This window comes from Aulostomus chinensis, chromosome 1 (genome assembly GCF_037954235.1).
Source record: "Aulostomus chinensis isolate RoL2024-O1b breed Wild chromosome 1, RoL_Achi_v1.0, whole genome shotgun sequence".
In the NCBI taxonomy this organism is placed as follows: domain Eukaryota; kingdom Metazoa; phylum Chordata; class Actinopteri; order Syngnathiformes; family Aulostomidae; genus Aulostomus; species Aulostomus chinensis.
The window spans coordinates 42,710,114-42,730,610 of NC_141320.1; the positions used below are offsets into that span (position 1 = coordinate 42,710,114).

The window sequence follows — 20,497 nt, forward strand, 5'->3', positions numbered from 1 at the left end:
TGACATCATGATGATTCAGGTTCGGGGGGCACGGCCTGGAGGCAGAGTGGCCGTCTAGCAGAGTTGCTGGTTCAGTTCTCACTTCAGCTGGTGACCATGTTGAAGTGTCCTTGAGCAAGACACTGAGCCCCTCATTGCTCCTGATGACCAGCATCCAAGACCAACAAGCTTCTGATTGGCTCTGATTCTCTGAGCCAAAGTCCAACACAGGAAACAGAAACTCTTGAGTTTGTCTCACTTTTTTTTAAAGAAACTCAGCACAGGACAGTGATAGGAGGCTGGTTTCCTTGATGTGGGCTTCACCTCCGCTGCTTTCCACATTTAAATGCTGGCTGATGCTGGTCCCCTGTTGAAACCTGGACCAGACCAGGGACCTTCAGACCTTCAGTCTAACGCTGTTCCAGCATTGGATGAAAGAGACTGGTGCTCTCATCTTCTTCAACACTGACTTGTTCTACCAGGACAAGAGAATCTGAGCTTGGATGTCATTTAGCAGTCAAAGGCTTGTTAAACTGGTCAACATCAGCTGGTGTTCACTCTGATGATGTAGCGATGGTCTGGATTCTTCCTTCTGGAGCACCAAGCTGCTGGGAAGAAGCCTGATGATGTCAGAGTTGTGTTCAGTGGCTCCTGCTGGGTCCATTTCTGACAAATGGGCTCCAAAGAGTTCACTGTTTCAAAGGCTCAGAGAAAGCAGCACATCATGGTGGTCAGGAGACGAGGTGGCCGAGTGGTTAAGGTGATGGACTGCTGATCCATTGAGCTCTGCAGGCGTGGGTTCCAATCCCATCCTCGTCGTAGGAGACTTTGGTTTCTGCTCCTAGATTCTGGAACGACTCTGAACTGTGAGGCTTTTCAAGAGGAGATCCTGCAGCACCAGAGAGCTGCAGTTCCAGGACCCCACAGCACCCCCTACTGAATTGGATGATAAAATGCATTTGTTGGACTCTTGTTTTTTGGTGAAAGCGCCACCTATCAAATTAGATGATAGCAAAATGACTAACTATTTTATTCCACCAAAATACTACTTCCTATCCTTTAATTTTTAACTATAGTATTCATGGTTTCTTCCATTTCCACCAAATACTTTCAAATTTATAGTTTTAAAGGTTCGTTTCACCAAAATACTTTCTAATTTATAGTTTTAAAGGTTCATTCCACCAAAATACTTTCTAATTTATAGTTTTAAAGGTTCGTTCCACCAAAATACTGCTTTCTGTCCAACTTCTCAGTTTTAAAGGTTCCTTCAGTTGAGGGCTCCTGGTTCTGTGTGAGGGGTTGAGGGTCGATATGGGATGATGAGGAAGATTTCATGTCCCGATGGTCCTGCTAAAGGAACTGAGAGTCATGACATCAAACAATGTCATCAAAATATGCTTGAACTGAGACCCCTCGCTCCGCGTGGCTGCTCTCACGGTCCGTACGCTCTTGACGGCGCTCCGTGCGGCGGCTCCCCTGCGGCGGCTCCCCTGCTCCAGACAGAGAAGGGGTACCTGCCGAGTCTCAACAGCAACCCCCCCCCCCCCAGCCCCCTCTCCAAAGATCATCACGCGTACTGGAGGGCTGTGATTGGGCCGCTGTGGTGCTCTGTCTGTCTGTGACCTCAGGTGCCGCTCCTGACTGCGCACGGTGCTGAAAGTTTGAGATTCCAACAGACATGTCCGGGTAAAAGAGGACGTCTGGTCCCCCATCAGATCAAGTTCACCTGATTCTGATCATTCAAAAAAATCACATGGTTGGCCCTGATTTCTGATCACGTGAATGGATCAGGGCATCTTTTTGACTGTAGGCCAAAGGTTGTTATGACAATGATGATGTGTCCAAAAAAATTTTTTTGTTTTTTGAAGATTGTATTTTGAAACAAAATTGGAATAATTTTATTTTGAAAAGCCAAAATAAAAAGTTGTGCAGACAAAGAGAGCAGTGTGTGTTTTAAATGTGAACCAAACAAGATGCCTGAATGTTTTTGAAAACTGCACTTTGTAATAGAAAATTAAAGTTATTTTATTTTGAAAAACAAAATCAAAGCTCAGTTGTGCTGACAAGGAGAGCAGAGTGTGTTTCAAATGTTAATAAAAGAATAAGCCTAAACATTTTTGAAAACTACAGTTTGCAACAAAGTTTGAATGATTTTATTTTGAAAAGCCCAAAAGAATGTTGTGCTGACAAAGAGACCAGTGAATGATTTCAATGTGAACTGAAGAACAAATATTCTTGAAGACAATTTGTGCATTTCTTTGTGCTGTCTGAGTACACATTTGGCCCAGATGTAAGATGTGAATCATGGCTCTGTGCCAGATCTGAACCAAATGTCATAGCTGTCGGCTGGACCAGAACCGGCCCAAACCTGTTCCTGGTTGTGCTGCATATGTGGACCGCATTTGGTCCAGATGTGAAATGTGAATCACAGATTTGTGCCGAATCCAAACAAAATGTCATTGAGTTTTTAACTGTACTGGGCCACAACCGGCCCAAGTCCGTTCCAGATCAGTAATCTATATTGTTGCCGGTATTGGGCCGTTGTGAATAAAGACCCCGGTGCAGATCTGGCAAACGGGTCTGCACCAAATCTCATCCACGGTCTGGAGCAGATCTGCTGCAGTGTTGCTGTCTGGGAACTGTCAGCTCCAATGGAAGCGCATGGGGAGGCTGTCTCCCCTCCTGGTCCAGACTGTCTCCCCTCCTGGTCCAGACTGTCTCCCCTCCTGGTCCAGGCTGCCTCCCCTCCTGGTCCAGACTGTCAAACACAGGCTGGTCACATCCAAACTAAAACTCCCACACCTTCAAAAAACACACCACTGAATTCCTGACACAAATCCCTACAAAATGATGATGGTACATTCCACTGTTGGACAACATCTGGGGTTTAGGACACTTTTTCACATGAAAAACTCTAAAAACCTGCTCTGCTCTCCCCTCTGACACAGGGGGAGAGAGCAGCGGGGGAGGGGCGCTTCAAACCTCGACTCTCCCCTCTGACACAGGGGGAGAGAGCAGCGGGGGAGGGGCGCTTCAAGCCTCAACTCTCCCCTCTGACTTGGGGGAAGAGAGCAGCGGGGGAGGGGCGCTTCAAGCCTCGACTCTCCCCTCTGCACTCTCACTTTACGTCAGCGGGGGAGGGGCGCTTCAAGCCTCGACTCTCCCCTCTGCACTCTCACTTTACGTCAGCGGGGGAGGGGCGCTTCAAGCCTCGACTCTCCCCTCTGCACTCTCACTTCATCTCAGCGGGGGAGGGGCGCTTCGAGCCTCAACTCTCCCCTCTACACTCTCACTTCACGTCAGCGGGGGAGGGGCGCTTCAAGCCTCGACTCTCCCCTCTGCACTCTCACTTTATGTCAGCCGGGGAGGGGCGCCTCAAGCCTCGACTCTCCCCTCTGCACTCTCACTTTACGTCAGCGGGGGAGGGGCGCTTCAAGCCTCGACTCTCCCCTCTGCACTCTCACTTTACGTCAGCGGGGGAGGGGCGCTTCAAGCCTCGACTCTCCCCTCTGCACTCTCACTTTACGTCAGCGGGGGAGGGGCGCTTCAAGCCTCGACTCTCCCCTCTGCACTCTCACTTTACGTCAGCGGGGGAGGGGCGCTTCAAGCCTCGACTCTCCCCTCTGCACTCTCACTTCATCTCAGCGGGGGAGGGGCGCTTCGAGCCTCAACTCTCCCCTCTGCACTCTCACTTCACGTCAGCGGGGGAGGGGCGCTTCAAGCCTCGACTCTCCCCTCTGCACTCTCACTTTATGTCAGCCGGGGAGGGGCGCTTCAAGCCTCGACTCTCCCCTCTGCGCTCTCACTTTACGTCAGCGGGGGAGGGGCGCTTCAAGCCTCAACTCTCCCCTCTGACACAGGGGGAGAGAGCAGCGGGGGAGGGGCGCTTCAAGCCTCAACTCTCCCCTCTGCACTCTCACTTTATGTCAGCCGGGGAGGGGCGCTTCAAGCCTCGACTCTCCCCTCTGCGCTCTCACTTTACGTCAGCGGGGGAGGGGCGCTTCAAGCCTCAACTCTCCCCTCTGCACTCTCACTTTATGTCAGAGGGGGAGGGGCGCTTCAAGCCTCAACTCTCCCCTCTGCACTCTCACTTTATGTCAGCCGGGGAGGGGCGCTTCAAGCCTCGACTCTCCCCTCTGACATAGGGGGAGGGAGCAGCGGGGGAGGGGCGCTTCGAGCCTCAACTCTCCCCTCTGCACTCTCACTTTACGTCAGCGGTATAATAATATAATAATATGTATAATATATATATATATATATATATATATATATATACACACACAAAAATGTGTGTATGTATGTGTATATATATATATATATATATATATATATATATATATATATATATATATATATACAGAGAGATTAAAGAGGGTCTGAGCTAAAACTGAACCTTGAGGAACTTTAACCTTTGATCTCAGAGTTCTGTGTTTGATCTTATAATTCTTTCTTTGATCTCAGAGTTCTGTGTTTGATCTCAGAATTCTTTCTTTGATCTCCTTGATTTCTCAATGATTTCTTTGTGGACTCCAATTGTCTTTGGTCTCTCAGTGAGACAAAGACAGAGCAGCTCCAACCTCAGCCTCCAGGAGGCCCTGATCCTCTAGTGGTTCGTAACCCTCACCCTTTGACTAAAAGCTCCCACTAGGTGATGCAGGCTCCACCTCACTCCTGGTTCTGGAACCTCACCACTTCTTGCTCTCTCAGCTTCAACAAACCCAAAATGGGGACCAAACAAACACATGGGGAGGAAACTTCTTTGGTGGAGGGTTCAACCTCTGTTTACATCAGCAGACAAAGTGAGTAGAGATGCTGAGCTTGAAGGGGTTTAGTTCCTCTTCAGTCTCCTCATCCAAGTGTTTTTCTTCACTCAGCAGGACGACATTCTAGATGAAAGTCACCTCATAACTGGATTTAAATTTGGTCTCTGTTGTCTGATGGGGCAAAGTGGTTCCTGATGGTCCAGGGGCCAGGATGTGCTGCTTCACAGCTGTGGGCCGGTGCTAACAATGAGGAGCTGAGAAAGAGAAGTTCACGTGAAATCAAATGTTTGGAGAACCAGAAAGTCCCAGCAGGTCCAACAGACATTCTGGAAAATAAAGGACAGAAACGCAGTACTTTTCGTGTTAAAAGAAGGAGAAATGGGCCTCAATGACAAAGTGACAGTTCTTTATTTTGATGAGATTCTTCTCTCCTACACAAGAGAGTGACAGTGTCTGCTGGCTTTGACCTCCATCTTTCCACTTGGATCTCATGTTTCTGGCTGCGTCTGAATTGTCAAGTACCAACCTACGTCCTCCTGCTACAACCTGAACATGGCGGCACCACTCAGACACCCTCGAAGATTGGTGGTGAAGCACGACCTCTGCTGGCAGAGCACAGACACCGCAATTAGGTAGACAGCACCAACGAAAGCCCCACCTGCTGGCCTGGCTGTGGTACTGCACTCCACTCTGAGTGCACCCTTCATTCATTCTCTATTATTAAGCACACTAACGCACCTGTACAGGTGTGTTCACACACGTCACGTTTGGTGTGAACACACCTTTAGTCATCAACAACGACTACAAATGGTGGTGTTGCATAAGAATGGGAGACTGTTGGTGGCGCTAACTTGGCTTGTGGGCCACACGTTTTGAGGGGACGAAGAAGAAGTCCGCGGTGCATTGTGGGCCATAGGTTGCTCGTAGGATGCACCTGAACCGACCTACAATGTGGGCGTGTTTAGGCTGGAATTTAGGTTGAGAAGTAGGTCGCTACTCGCGCCAGTTGTGGTTTTGGACAGCCTCCGACCTGAGACCTAGGATCAGACCTACTTGGCTACTCAGACGCAGCGCCAGTTCCTGAATCAGTCACGTGGCCACCGCCGGCTTACAAGGCTTCCAACGTCACCAAAAATACGTCATCAATACGCGCTTCACAATAAAAAGAAGCGGGACGCCTCTGAACAACAAGAAAAGAAGGAGAAGTCCGTGAAGCCCCGGCCTCGGTCTTTGTCTCCTGAAGGCTGAGTGGCGCCGGTAGAACCTCAACATGTGCGCCGCGCAGCTGCTGCGGGTGTCGGTCCAGGAGCGGATCCTCGTCGCCGCTGAAGACTTCCTGCTGCAGCTGGGAGAAGGAGACTCAGCGGCTGGAGTCCCGGTGCTGAGAGCGCTGCTCACCGAGCGGCTGGCGGCGGCCGCGGAGCAGATCGTGGCTCTGCTGGAGGAAACCGTGGCGGAGTACGAGCGGGAGAACCGCCGGCAGAGGTTGCTGCTCGATGCCGTGCTGAAGCCCCGAGTCAGGCTGGACAGAGCAGGTGAGTCCCCCAGGGACCTGCTGGGCCCCGAATTCAGTCCAGGAAGTGGAGCTGCAGAGGCCCTCAGAGAGCATTTTGGGGGATTTTAGGTGTAAAAAGCCATTTCCGGGTTGTGTGTGAACGTCTGAAAGGTAAAATGTAAAAATTCAAAGGTCAAAATCAAAGGGTAAACTAGTTTTTCTGTGGATTGTTGTCCAGCCTTCTTTTGTAGTTTTTACCCTGTCCTGTTCAGCAGCAGCATCCATGTTCCTGGTGCCATGTTGGACTGAAGCAGTTCTACTCTGCTAAGGAGGAACCTGATAAACTCCTCCTATCACCATCTGTGTTGAACTTTATTAGGAATGGTGTTGGTTCATTGATGAAGCTACCGGACTGAGGCTCAGGAGAGGACAGGAAGAGAGAGCAGGGACAGGACAGGGAGGACAAGGGGGAGACAACAATAGGAGAAAAACAAACAAACAAAAACAGTAACAACAATAACAACAGAGATTTATCGAGAGTTCGATCGGAAATTCTACTGGTCACCAAGTGACGAACTATAAAAATAGACCAGAGAGAGAGAGAGAGAGTAGAGCCAGCAGGTATTTCTTCTCAGAGTATTACAGTTCTACAACACAGAACAACAGAAGTTATCAGTCGAGAAAAACTCTCACTGACCTGTCTTTGTAGCCAGAGAGGCGTGTATTTTGAGACCAGATGTGTGTGTGTGTCTATTTGGATATGTGTGTGTGGGTGTGTGTTCAAGTCATTCTGACGCACACGTACATAGATGCGTCTGTGTGTGTGTGTGTGTATGTGTGTGCTACGCTTTGTCTTGAATGCGGTGGGTAGCTGACTGTCGCTGATGTGGGGGTACTGAACATCACACCCCCAGTCCAGGATAGCAGGCAGGTCAGGACCAAGGCACCAGGGCACCCAGAAACCCCCTGAAAACAGGGAGCCCCAGGAACCCCCCCCCCCCCAGGCCACAGGCCCAACCCATGCCCGCGCTGGTGCAGTTAGCAAAAGGGGCAGCAATGGACCCACTCCCCGCCCCAGCTGCCCCCCCATCCCAACATGGGTGCAGGGTGTGTGTTGTGCGTGGGAGTGTAGATGTGATGGTGTGGATGACTAGAATGTAGTTAAAATTCAGGGAGGCACCCGGGGCGTGGGAGTGCCGCCGGTTGCTTGTTTGTGTGCCATTTATTCTTTTTTATATATAAATATTAATATTAATATTGGCCCAGACGTTATGTGTGCCAGAGAGCTAAGTATTTCCTGTGTAGGTGTTTTTTGTGTTGTGTTATTTTTTGATGGGTCCATGAGGATCATGAAGTGAAAGAAACAAAGACCTGACGCATCAGTGGATCTCAGGAATCGTCATTCCAGGGCTGGAACCTGAGGTGTGAGTCACTGTCAGTGGTCAATGTTAAGAACACTCCCATTGACAGGCATCAGAAGCATGTTACCGTTGGACTGAACCAAGACAAGACCAAGCTGAGGGGACATTCACACTGTGTTGCTAACTCCTGCTAACTGAGGCGTGTGTGACAGGCTGGCCCAGCATGCTGTGCATGTTGGTGTCCTTGTGTCGTTCTTCTGTAGGCTGCTACGGTGCTACCTTGTTAAAAGATGATCCTGTACACTGGAAATCATATCAGCCCATTAAAAACAACCTTTTTTTCTCCACTGCCCGGTTGGCCTGGGCTGGACCGGCCATTAGGGAATCATTCCACTTCTCCCAGTGGCCAGCACCTCCCTGGCTGTGAGTGTAGGTGGGCTGACATGTTTAGCATCGGTACAGGTTCCCTCTGGTTCTAGGGACTGAACTCTCATTCTCCTACAGGGTCTCATTCTAGAAATGAACATTCTGACTAGCAGATGTGATCATGAATGGACAAAACCATTCAGCAGAGGGGACCTTTGACCTTTGACCTGGGTGACACAACGTTGATCCAAGCATCTGAAGCCAGCGTTTCTGTTCCCAGTTTGCTGACTGGTCCTCAGTAGCAGGACGTCTCTTTTCATTGAGTTGATTTCTGTTTCTGTCTGTTGCTCCGCTGTTTCAGAGTCAAATGAAGAGATTTCTGATGTTGCTGTTTGTGTCCTGCAGATGTGGAGCAGCTGCTGGTGATTAAAGAAGAGGTTCCCCCTGAGCTGCAGGACCCAGAGCCCCCCCACATTAAAGAGGAGTGGGAGGAGCTCTGGACCAGTGAGGAGGGAGGGCAGCTTCAAGGGCAGGAGGAGGCTGATATCACCACGTTCCCCTTCACTCTGGTCCCTGTGAAGAGTGAAGGGAACGAAGAGAAACCTCAGTTCCCACAGCTTCATCAGAGTCCAACTGAGGAGAACTTGAAAGAAGAGTCTCTGAGCAGCAGCCCAGTTCATCATCTGAAAACAGAAGCTGATGGAGAAGAGAGTGGAGGACCAGAACCAGAATCAGCCAGCAAGGTAGATCCAGATCCACTTGCACAACCCCAGACTGAAGACCAGATGTCAGACTCTTCTGAAGCTGAGACTGAAGTCAGTGAGGATGATTGGGTCAGACCTGATAACACGACTACCTCTGAGCTCAAGGAACCCTTTGGCTCAAGGAGGAATTTGCTTCAGAAACTGAGCCCAGGACAGGAAGTGACTCATTGCAGCTCAAAAGAGCAAAAAGTAAAGACTGGAAGAGAATCAGAGATCATCAGGAACGTGAACTTTGGTCCTTCTGAATCTGAGACAGAAGTCAGTGAGGATGGGCGTCCCTTTAGGTGCTCAACATGCAGTAAAGGTTTTGATTCCAGAAGGAGTTTGGTCATACACATAAGAACACATACTGGGGAGAAACCGTTCCCCTGCTCAGTTTGTGGCAAAAGGTTTTCAGAAAAGGGATATTTGAAATCACACATGAGAACGCACACTGGGGAGAAACCATTCCCCTGCTCAATTTGTGGCACAAGATTTTCAGTGAAATCAAATCTAGGATCACACATGAGAAGACACACCGGGGAGAAACCATTCCCTTGCTCAGTTTGTGGCAAAAGTTTTTCAGTCAAGGGAAGTCTGAAAAATCACATGAGAACACACACTGGGGACAAACCATTTCCCTGCACAGTTTGTGGCAAAAGGTTTTCAGAGAAGGGGTGTCTGAAAAAACACATGAGAACGCACACTGGGGAGAAACCATTCCCCTGCTCATTTTGTGGCACAAGATTCTCATATAAGGCAAATCGAGAATCACACATGAGAAGACACACTGGGGAGAAACCATTCCCTTGCTCAGTTTGTGGCAAAAGGTTTTCAGAAAAGGGATGTCTGAAAAAACACATGAGAACGCACACTGGGGAGAAACCATTCCCCTGCTCAGTTTGTGGCAAAAGGTTTTCAGAAAAGGGATGTCTGACAAAACACATGAGAACACACACTGGGGAGAAACCATTCCCTTCTCAGTTTGTGGCACAAGATTGTCAAATAAGGCAAATCTAGAATCACACATGAGAGCACACACTGGGGAGAAACCATTCCCCTGCTCAGTTTGTTGCAAAAAATTCTCAGTTAAGGGAAGTCTTGAAAGACACATGAGAACCCATACTGGGGAGAAAACACTTTGCCATGCTGTGGCTGTGAAGCATTACGAAAGAGCAAGGTGCAGGTAGGGCTGAATGAACAGCCCCCACCCTCCAGATACCTGCTGCAACACAACTGCTTTCTCCAGGATTTTAGAGAGGAGGGGAGGTTAGCTATCAGTCCATAGTTGGCCAGAACCTCAGGGTCTAGAGGAGGCTTCTGAAGCAGTGGTTTAATGACAGCTGCCTTCAAGGACTGTGGTTCATGTCCTGTTACTACAGACAGAGGAATCAGATTGAATAAAGAGGTGCTCACTGAGGGAAGACTTCCTTAGGCAGCCTAGTAGGAAACAATCTAAGAGACAGGATGAAGGTTTTGATGAGGTCATCATTGAATGAAGTTCTGGACTGTTAATTTGATAAAAGTGGTCTAAAGAAATATCTGGTTTAACAGCAGTTTCTGTGTTTACTGAGGCGGCTCTGGCTCTACTGAGGACCTTCTTATGTATTTTTAGACGATTCTGCCTCTTGTTTAGTTGCCAAGTGTTGAATTCTACCACAGAGCTGTTCTCTGTTGTTAATGTTCTTCTTTTTGAAGGAGTGATGGAGTCGGTAGTGTGGTGGTGTTTATTGTACTGCTGTGTTGTGATGTCAAAGTCTACGTCAAGCATTGTGACAGCCACCAGTCACGAGCCACAAGTCTCCAGTCACGAGCTGCTAGTCTCAAGCCTGCAGGTTTCCCTGGTCTCTCGCCTCCAGTCTCAAGCCTCCAGTCTCAAGCCTCCAGTCTCTTAAGCCTTCAGTCTCCAGTCTCTCAAGCCTTCAGTCTCCAGTCTCCAGTCTCTTAAGCCTTCAGTCTCCAGTCTCCAGTCTCTCCAGTCTCCAGTCTCTTTAACAAACCTCTTTTGTGCACCCTCCTTACCCTCCTCTTCATTTGGGTCTACTTCCCTTCACCCTGCCTCCTGCCAAACAAAGGAAATGCGTCACCAAACAAAGGAAAAAGCAAGCTTCTGCAGCAGTGAGCCTGCAGTTTTATCTACCATGAGATCAACCTCCAAATGACTCAACTCAGAACAGGCATCTCTGTTGTTGTCATCCATCCAGTTACTGAACAGTGAACTTAAAGTTAACAGAAGAATAGAAAGTTTATTAATAGACAGGTTTATGAGGACAGTTAATAAAAAGGTTTAAAGAGAGTATTTTTCTTAACTCGCTGTACAGTTTTAAAGTTGTCAGTGCTTTTGTTTCCATGTAGAGGCTCTGCTTGTATCCTCACCCCTGTGTTTGACTATTTGGAGTGGATGTTATCAACCTTCATTAACCCTAACTGACCAATTAACAGCCTGGTGTCAAAGTGCCGCCGGGTCTCATTTGATGGCCGAGGGTCCGACCTCATTTTGTAAAATAGACGCCTGTCTCAAATAAACGCCAGGTTCGTTTAAACGCCTGGGGGCCATTATTTGAGATCAATGTTATTTTAACTTGGTTGCATGTAAGATTTTGCAATTTATTTTAACTGACCAGTAATTTATGTCTCATAATGTCAGTGCACCGCAGACAGCAAATCTTCAAGCTCTCAGTTCCATGCAAAAAAAGAAAAAAAAAGTTCGACAAGGTGGTAACGCGTCGTTGTGAATGTGTGGATCTGCTATTTTGGCCTCATGAGACTGTCGTGGAAGTGGAAGGATACGGGCCTCAAGTTGTCACGCCCCTTTTCTTCCTAATAAAGTGTTCTTGTGTAAAGTGTTCTCTGGACAATCTTGATATTTGCACTACTGTTCTTTAAAGTACTACAGTATATTGTTATACCTTGTATACCTATTGCTAAAAAAATAATAATAGTGGCCCAGTGCTGGCCAGTGCCAAAATAAAAGCCTGTTACCAAGAGACGCCTGGTCTCTTTTAAACGCCCGGGGTCCACATCGATTTTGCTACTAATTGGTCATTTACGGTACACATGCATGCACACACACACACACACACACTTGGATATATATGCCTTTTACTGCAGGAACCAACCAGAACCATCCAGAACCTGAACCTCTATATCTGATTCTGGGTCTGTTTGTTTCCATAGGCTAGCACACGGCACAGGTCGGCCTGGTTTCAGAAAGTTTCTTGGAATCCTTATTATCAATAAAGTATCAAATATTTTGCATAATAAATGCATGCATGGCCTCATATTTTGCCATTTTAACGTGCTTTAAGTTGACGGTGCCCCCCTGTCGTGTCAATGTTTCTATGTTTGTCTGTTCGGGTCTGAATGAAAAAGGAGGTTTTCTTGGTCATGTGACGTGGATGAGAGTTCAACTAGAACTTCCTGATTCAACAGGATTTGAGTTTGTTGGGATTTTGTCAAAGACACCAACCAAACCTCTGAGTGGTGCAGATGTCTGCTGCCTCCTCAGAGCAGACTGGAGCTCAGCCTCACTCACCTGTGGGAGCCCCAGCAGAGCCACGGTGTGATGGAGTTTCAGTTTAGGATCCAAGATGCTGGGTTTCATTGGTGTTTTGTGTTTTTAGGCCTCCTGGCACCGATGAATGAATGAACCATTGTTCCAGAGGGAGCTGGTGTCAGGTCAGTCCCTGTTTCTACAAGACCTCCTGCTGCAGAGCCACATTGGGAAACATCCATCCATCCATTTTCTTCCACTTATCCTGTGTAGGATTGTGTGTGTGTGTGTGTGTGTGTGTGTGCGTGTGTCAAGTCAAGTCAAGTCACAACAAAGTTCTCTCATGACTCTTTACTAGCAGAGCAGGTCCAGCACCAAACTGCTTCAATGAATCTACACCAACAATTCTCCACCAGCAGCACATCCTGCAACAGTGGTGATGAAAACCTTCCTTTTAACAGGCAGGAACGTTGAGCAGATCCAGGTTCAGTGGGGACGGCCTTCTGCTTTGACCGGTTGTGGGGAAAGAGAGCAGGAGAGCAGGGCAGAGACAAAGACAGAGAATGCTGTCCTAAAACAAGGACTGTTCAGTCAATGGTAGAGCAGAGTGGAGCAGAGGAAGCGTGCTGGGGCCAGAACCCAGAGGTCAATGGATCAAAACCATCCTCTGCTAAAAGAAGAAAAATAAAATGAACCAGTGTCTTTAGAAATGTGTGTCTGTTAAAAAGTGGTTCATAAGGATTTTGTCTTCCTCCACAATCACCAACCATTGTGAGAGTTAACAACAGTCCACTTTCTGACTGAAGCAAAAGTAGACTTCAAAAGGTTTTTCTGATTCAACATAGCAGCTAAATTTCCATTTCCTGAACAGGACAGGTTAAAAAAAAGGGAATGTTATGACTTCCTCTGTATGTTAGAATATGAACGACTAAAAATGTTCATCCACAGTTTTAAGTTAGAATTAAACTGAAAATACAAAAACCTTCCCTCTTCAATCCTGTCACTCAGTGTTTTAAACTGTTTCAAACAAATTCTACTGTTCAACAGTTCAAGTGTTTCTAATGAGATGGTTTCCAAATCAAATCGGTTGTCACAAGGGAAAATCTGCATGGGAACACACACACACACACACACACACACACACACACACACACACACACACACACACACACACACACAGAGTCCTACTGACTAACCCATGTTTTTCTTCACTTAAACCACCACTGGAGCATTGAAAGAGATTGCATGAGACACCATCAACTTACATTAAAAACCCCTGACTGCCTTTAATTCCCTCCTGGCTGCAGGAAATTAGACAGACCAGCCCCTAGAGCGGGGCTGCACGGTGGTGCAGTGGTCAGCACTGTGCCCTCACAGCAAGAAGGTCCCGGGTTTGAGTCCCGGCTCGGGCGTGGGATCTTTCTGTGTGGAGTTTGCATGTTCTCCCCGGGCCTGCGTGGCTTCTCTCCAGGTACTCGGGCTTCCTCCCACTGTCCAAAGACATGGACATTAGGGGACTAGGCTGATTGATACTCTAAATTGACCGTAGGTATGAGTGTGTGGGTGAATGGTTGTTCGTCTCTGTGTGTTGGCCCTGTGATGGACTGGCGACCTGTCCAGGGTGAACCCCGCCTCTCGCCCGTAGATGCTGGGATAGGCTCCAGTTTATTTGACAGCTGATTGAAACAGCAATATTGAACCAAGTACAGGATTGGAGGGAGACTGATGGTCGCTGTTTGGGTTTTTGAAGAACAAGGAGGGTGTGGCTTCAAGGTGGATTCTCAGAGACTATTTCCCCAACCTCTACATTGGCATCTACATTGTCATCCAGTCACGTGACTGAAGTCATCCAGTCACGTGACTGAAGTCATCCAGTCACATGACTGAAGTCATCCAGTCATGTCAGTGATGTCACTCTGCAGGACTGTCACTGCCATCACATTCTAGAAAAGAATCCAGACTCCACATTTCTGGGGCAGTTTTGCTCTTTAAACACTTGACAGTTCCAGGAAATTTAGTCTGGCTCAAGATCTTCAGATCAACCCAGGACAGAAGGCAATGACTCCATTGGATTGTATCGTTGGAGCATTCAGAGATCTGGTGGATCTCAGTAGGAGCTGTATTTATCCACTGAATGATCCTGGTCAATGTGATCCTGCTCCTCCATCTCTCAGGCTGACAGAGCAGGAGGACCTGACTGAGAAGAAAGCTGCACTTGAGCAGCTTCAGTCTCTGTGTGACAACACACAGGCAGAAAACCAGAATTTGAGGGAACAAGTTTCTACTCTTGAACGTGAGAATAAAAGAGCAATCCAGGAGCTACAGAACCTCACTGCTGTGGTGGCCAACCTCAAAATGGTCCAGGACAAGAACCAGACTCAGATAGAATATCTGAACGCAACAGTCCACAGTCTTCAGTGTGAGGGGAGGAAGGTTGATGGAGAGAACAATGAGCTCAGAAAAGAGCTGACCCACGTTCAGTCTCTGAGGGAGAGTGAACAGGTGGAGATGAAATGTCTTGAGGAAGACCTGACTGAGAAGAAAAGTGCACTTGATCAGCGTCAGTCTCTGTGTGACAAGAGATGGACAGAAAACCAGAATTTGTGGGGACAGGTTTCTAGTCTTGGACAAGAGAATATCATTGCATATCATCTAGTAGAGAACATGTCTGCCATGGTGGGCAACCTTGAATCTGTGAGGGAGGAGAACCAGGCTCAGATCAGAGACCTGAACACACAAGTCCACAATCTTCAGCTTGAGGTGAAGATGGTTTACAAGGAGAAGTGTGACCTCAAGTGTGAGCTCTTGAACAGCTGAGGTCCCAGAGTGAGGAGAGACAGGCAGAAAATGGATGTTTGAGGAGACGAGTTTCTACTGCATCTCAGGAGACAGAGACCTTCACTGCTGAGTTGGCCCACCTTGAATCAAGGAAGGACCAGGACCCCACAAAGACTGGCAGTCTGAACAGTGAAGTTCAGAGTCTTCTATGTGCAGTGAGAACACAAAAGAAGAAAAGGAACAGTGCTCAGTGGGAAATCCTGGGAAATCTTCATGATTTAAAAAGCTGTTTGAAAGAGGAAAATCATGACCTTCAAGCGAAGGTCCAGCAAACTTCTGAAGAGCAAACAGACTCTCCCCTACGTCCAGCCAGAGAAGAGCAAGCAGACTCTCCCCCACGTCCAGCCAGAGAAGAGAGAACAGACTCTCCCCTATGTCCAGCCAGAGAAGAGCAAGCAGACTCTCCCCTACGTCCAGCCAGAGAAGAGCAAGCAGACTCTCCCCTACATCCAGCCAGAGAAGAGCAAACAGACTGTCCCCTACGTCGAGCGAGAGAAGAGCAAACAGACTCTCCCCTACATCCAGCCAGAGAAGAGCAAACAGACTCTCCCCTACGTCCAGCCAGAGAAGAGCAAACAGACTCTCCCCCACGTCCAGCCAGAGAAGAGAGAACAGACTCTCCCCTATGTCCAGCCAGAGAAGAGCAAGCAGACTCTCCCCTACGTCCAGCCAGAGAAAAGCAAACAGACTCTCCCCTACGTCCAGCCAGAGAAGAGCAAACAGACTGTCCCCTACGTCGAGCGAGAGAAGAGCAAACAGACTCTCCCCTACATCCAGCCAGAGAAGAGCAAAAAGACTCTCCCCTACATCCAGCCAGAGAAGAGCAAACAGACTCTCCCCTACGTCCAGCCAGAGAGGAGCAAACAGACTCTCCCCTACGTCCAGCCAGAGAAGAGCAAACAGACGCTCCCCTACGTCCAGCCAGAGAAGAGCAAACAGACGCTCCCCTACGTCCAGCCAGAGAAGAGCAAACAGACTCTCCCCTACGTCCAGCCAGAGAAGAGCAAACAGAGTCTCCCCTACGTCCAGCCAGAGAAGAGCAAGCAGACTCTCCCCTACGTCCAGCCAGAGAAGAGCAAGCAGACGCTCTCACATGTTCTTCTGCAGAGGAGCGATGGGATTCTGCTGCATGTCCTGCAACTGAAAAGCAGAATGATGGGGGCACCCTGGAGACTGGACCTGCTCGGGGTCAAACCAGAGGTCTACTGAGCCATGTGACATCTTGTGTAGAAGATGCTCTGTTCATGTTCATAGCTTCTTCTTTGTGTGCTTTTCCTCAACTCTGTTTTCTTTGTGTGTTCTATATGATGATACCTTGATCACCATAGCAGTTGATCCCAGCTTGATTAGCTGAGTGCTTTGCAGTCTAAAGCACTTTAGTGACACCTGTGGGGTCCCTTATCCTCCCTGACCACAGGGATTCAGCCTCACTGAAGGAGAGTGAACCTTCCAGGTTGCAGCTCCTAGACTCTGGAACGCTCTCCCACTGGACATGAGGATGCTGTGGACACCTTTAGAAAGAAGCTAAAGACCCATTTGTTTCGTAATATTATTGTTCATGATGGAATCGTCCCTCTGTACCTGCCCACACAGGTCAAGAGGTCAAATGATTCCCTGTTTAAAACAGCTCTTCCATCACATGGATGTGCATCCCAACAGTCAGAGCTCACAGACGCTCCTATTCCCTCCAGTGTGAGGCACTACGAGTGACTGATGAGGGTCAGGGGGGTCAGGCTAGTCCAGATAGTGGGTCTGTATGACGTTGGTAGGGAGGGATAAGGTAGTGGCAGAGTTCAGGCTGTAGTTGTGCTCCAACAGTTGAGACAGGGCAGGACAAAAAATGACCTCCTGATGGCGTTAGGAGTGATTCTTACAAGAACCAATCAGTGACAGTGGGTGGTGACCTGCTCATGTGACGCTTGTGTTGATGATTACTGGGTCTCCTCCATGCTCATTTATCATGAATGAATCCCTCTGAGTAAAACACCTGATGACTCCTGAGTTGTTTCACAAAATGTGTGTGTATGTGTATGTGTGTGTGTGTGTGTGTGTGTGTGTGTGTGTGTGTGTGTATGTGTGTGTGTGTGGGCAATCACTACAAGTTATCTATGTATAGATCAAACAGTTATTCATCAATTGGATACATTGAGAGTGGAAGTTCAGGTTTCCTGTAATTCAGTTTGCAGACAACACAGAAAACTGCCCCTGACCCCTCCCCTCATTCTGGAGGCTTTAACATGAAAATGAAAATGCTGAGAGACACAAATGCGAATCAGGGTATCTGACCAGAGGTGACATATTTTTTAATGCTTTTCTTGTTATATTTGTTATATATGTTCTGTATGGTTATATTTGTTATGGTTGTTATGGAGTTGATGGTTATTATCTCTTTTTCTTGTGTCTTTGTCTTTGTCGTCCTCCCCTTCGTCCGTCCTGGATTTTTGACCCTGGTTGCAGGAAGCGTGTGACCTCAACTCCTTTTTCTGTGTTGCTGAACGTAGAGCCTTGCTTCATTGTGCTCGCTAAAGTGTGATCCTCCCTGCTAATTCCTTATTTCGTTGACTAATTACCCACCAAAAATTAATACCTAATTGCTTTATTTGGCTGAAGTTTAAAAGACCATCATTCTGGTAGCAACAATCTTTCTGCCTTGTAAACACGCTAAGCTAACGATGGCTTCTCCCTCTTGTTCTCCTCTCTCCTGCTCAGAGTGCCACATGTTTTGTTCCTCCTCTGCCTCCTTTAGTGATACTGATAAGTGTGTTAAATGTAGTTTTTTTGTTGTGTTGGAGGTGAGGCTTAGCCATGTTGAATTGGACCTGCAGCGGCTCTGCACCAAAAGCTGCGAGAGCTAGCCAACTCTCATTAGCTGGTGCGGACCACCTTAGCTTAGCTCCTAGCTTAGGCCCAACTAGCGCTCCCCCAGCAGCTCCCAAGCATCTGGGAGAGCGCCAAGAAAAGTTGGGCCTAAGCTAGGATGTGCTTGCTTATGAAGATTTGTTGGGTGTAAATTCATTTAAGGAGTGTTGAACTGGACCTGTTCTACTTGTAAAGTGTAACTTTTGTTGTTATTTGGTGCTTTCCAGGGTTATGACTTGACTTCATTGCAGCTTTGACCTGAGCAGGTGTTCATTCACATCTCAGTAACAGGGGACACTTTAGCACACCAGTGGACAAACATCAGCATTCATCACCCAGCAGCTCCTCTGATCAACAGAACAAGTTAAAGTATTCTGGAGAATGAGGGCATCGATCCCTCTACCTCTCACATGCTAAGCGAGCGCTCTACCATTTGAGCTAATTCCCCTGTTAAGGAGCACAGCAGATAATGGAGGTTGACCTTCATCATTGTTGAATGAGCATCACCAGTTGAAGCTTCTCTGGTTGACCAATGTCATGGAGACCAAGGGTTCCATGACATGAATGATTAATTGAAGGTAGCATTTGTCTTGGTATGAACAGTTTATGTAAATTAGAGGCACACACACATGTTAATGGTGAGGTTTATTGAATCAGCAAACATGTGAAACATTTTCTATGCCATGTGTGCCAGGGAGGGACCTGGGAAGCACAGGGGGACCGGCCATCCTGCCTGTGGAAAATGAAGACCCCAGTGTCAGTCAGTGGTAATCACTGTGCAAGGCCTGGTATTTCGTGTTGATCAAGTTTGTCTCATGTAAATGTGGCAGTTTCAGTCGTCACGTCAGTCCTCACCTCTTCCTGGTGGTTTCCTTAAAGGGGGTGGAGCCAAAAGGGGAGAGTGGCCCAAGGAAGCTCCTTAAGAGCTGTAGGTGCAAACCTTTGCTCCCAGATGGGGGAGGGGGTACAATCACAGGCAAGGTTCATTGAATGATTATGCATGTGGATGTATTATTGAGTTGGTGTAGTCGTCTGGAATCATGTATATATTTAGTCAGGTTAAGTTGTTGAGATGGTGCTGGTTTGATGTAAATATTGATTGTAGAGCATGGTTGTGGTCTCACCTCCACTCTATGGGCCATCCATCGTCATCTTCTGCTTATTCCTTACTAGTAAGGGTCACGGGGGGGGGGGGCTGGAGCCTATCCCAGCATCTACGGGCGAGAGGCAGGGTTCACCCTGGACAGGTCGCCAGTCCATCGCAGGGCCAACATAGAGAGACGAACAACCATTCACACTCACAGTCACACCTACAGTCAATTTAGAGTATCAATCAGCCTAGTCCCCTAATTGCATGTCTTTGGACCGTGGGAGGAAGCCGGAGTACCTGGAGAGAACCCACGCAGGAACAGGGAGAACATGCAAACTCCACACAGAAAGATCCAACGCCCGAGCCGGGACCTTCTTGCTGTGAGGGCACAGTGCTAACCTCTGCACCACCGTGCAGCCCCGCTATGGGGGCTGATCTGTCTAATTTCCTGTAGCCAGGAGGGGATAAAAGGCAGTCAGGGGTTTTTAATGTAAGTTGATGGTGTCTCATGCAATCTCTTTCAATGCTCCAGTGGTGGTTTAAGTGAAGAAAAACATGGGTTAGTCAGTAGGACTCTGTGTGTGTGTGTGTGTGTGTGTGTGTGTGTGTGTGTGTGTGTGTGTGTGTGTGTGTGTGTGTTTGTGTGTTTCCATGCAGATTTTCCCTTGTGACAACCGATTTGATTTGGAAACCATCTCATCTAAATCTCCTCTCCAAAAACCCTCTTCTGCAACTTTGTACCCAAGTTGTCTCCTCATCAGGCACCACAGTATCCAGTAGGTTCAGTTAAAACAGTCATCAGTGATTAATGTTCATGTTCAATGATGAGGTTTTGATTTATTCTTCTAGAATCATCTGAACAAACCCTCCTCAACACAGTGAAGCCTTCATCTGACAGGAGGAGTTTCTTTTCCCAGTGATTCCACTGATAATGAAAAGCTTCGTTCATCAGACTGGTCTGATAGGATCAACTACTGGTTGCTCTGGAGTGCAAACAGCAACCTGTCAGGAAACATTAGTCAGATCAAAGCCAAGATTAAAGCAAGAGCCTCCAGATCAAAGTCAGAATTGATGATGATGTCATCAGGGGGCTTTGATAGTTTATTTATTTGTACCTGGAATTCTGTCTTTGATGTCAGGAGGACATGAAAGAAACCCAATTGAGGAAAGTAGAGGAGAACATTCAGCTTCACTAGAAACACTTGAACTGTTGAACAGTAGAATTTGTTTGAAACAGTTTACAACACTGAGTGACAGGATTGAAGAGGGGAGATTTTTGTATTTTCAGTTTAATTCTAACTTTAAACTGGGGATGAACATTTTTAGTCGTTCATATTCTAATATACAGAGGAAGTCATGACATTCCCTTTTTTTTAACCTGTCCTGTTCAGGAAATGGAAATGGAAATTTAGCTGCTATGTTGAATCAGAAAAACCTTTTGAAGTCTACTTTTGCTTCAGTCAGAAAGTGGACTGTTGTTAACTCTCACAATGGTTGGTGATTGTGGAGG

General features: G+C 47.6%; 1 long non-coding RNA gene across 1 annotated transcript in view; it reads right to left on the reverse strand.

The window, feature by feature from the left end:
• LOC147271727 (uncharacterized) overlaps positions 1-20,497 on the reverse strand; it is a 145,505-nt gene that overhangs the window by 63,321 nt on the left and 61,687 nt on the right. The window lies entirely within an intron of this gene.